This window comes from Fonticula alba (genome assembly GCF_000388065.1).
Source record: "Fonticula alba strain ATCC 38817 unplaced genomic scaffold supercont2.1, whole genome shotgun sequence".
In the NCBI taxonomy this organism is placed as follows: Eukaryota; order Rotosphaerida; family Fonticulaceae; genus Fonticula; species Fonticula alba.
Genome location: NW_009242971.1, coordinates 3,111,464 through 3,112,965, shown reverse-complemented (window position 1 = coordinate 3,112,965; position 1,502 = coordinate 3,111,464).

Here is a 1,502-nt window from a genome sequence, read left to right as displayed (position 1 = left end):
GGGGGGGGTGCGGCAGAGCGAAGAGGAGGCGGAGGAGGGTGGATGGAGGATGTGCACGCAATTGAGGATGGGCGGAAGAGGCATTGGCATCCCTGTGGAGCCAATGCACATGGAAAAGTGTTGCCGTTAAATGGCAGGCGCGAGACCGAGGTTTAGGAGGCGGGGGAGGGAGGGGTGCTGGTGGCGATGAGAGGGCCCCAGCCTCGGAAGCAGTAGCCACAGGGTTACGCGCGGACCAATATCGGGTGGCCCACACCTGGCCGATCGCGAGAGTACCCACCCCGCCAAAGGGGCGCGCGCATAACTGCACCCGGGGCAATAACAATGTCCCTTGCAATCCGGCGGCACAGCGGGCTGGCAAGTGTCCTGGGGCGGTGTGGTTGGGACCTCGCGCTTTTCCCACCATCGGCAGATCCCCGAGCTGTTACCCGATCTGGCCGGAGGTTTGCCGATGCCACAGCCCCCCTGCGCTGCTTCTCCCCTTTGAGTGATAAAGACAGGGATGGTTTCGGGAGCGCGTGGTTTGGCCGGCAGGTCTCTGGTCTCCCTGTCTCTCGGGCCTCCCTGCCACCCCCTCCTTCCATCCGCCCCTGTTTCTTCCTCCCCCGTCCCCCCCCCCCGTCCATTTTCAGGAGGCATCTTCCTTTGAGTCCCCAGCTGCTCTGCCCTTCTGGTTATTGACAACCTCGACATATGGGGCCCGGGGCCGTGCCTCCCGGGCGGGCCCCCGGCTTTCACACTGTCAGCTCGGAGAATGGCTCATGCTTGGCATACACCATCGCATCTGTGGATCCGTCCAGTGTTCCTCGGTCGCGCCAGTGGCATTGTCCATCACCAAGACTCCGAGGCTTGGGCCCTATACGTGTATCAAAGGAGGAGGAGGGGAGGGGAGGGGACGGGGGGAGGGTGAGCGCGCGGTCACTCAAGCTGCCTCTCGGCGAGGTCCGGTCACCGGTGTCCGGAGGGCCACCCTCCCGGCCTGGCGTGTGACTGCCGGGGGGCTCCTCGTCGGGGCGTCCGGGCGCCTGCCGTGCGAGTCGCACAAGCTCGCCGGTCATTGGCCCTGGCTGGAGAGCCCCTGGCTGTGAGCATGTGGCAAGTTAAGTCCTTGTGGCTGTGTAGATCTGGGCAGGTGGCAGCCCCTCCTTCGGTGCACCTGCGCACCCTGGAGCGCTCGTGCTTCCCACTTCCTTGCCCACTCCGCCGTTTTAGCCCTGCCGCGGTGTCATCACGCTCTTCTGCCCCGCCTGGGGGGCGCGGCGGTTGTGCCTGATCAAATCGTCTGGGGGCAGACCAGCAGGAAGAGAGGGCCGGGTCGACAAAGCCGTGTGCGTCCTTGCCAGGTGCCCCCCCCCCCTTCTCCTCCTCACCTTGAGCCGAGCCATCCTCCCCCCCACCCCTTGGCCCCCACCCCTCGGCCCCCACAGTCCCACTTCTGGAGTCGGTCGCCATGGCGCGCGTTCTTCTCCTCCATCGGTGCCCCAATCTGCCAAGGCCGATCA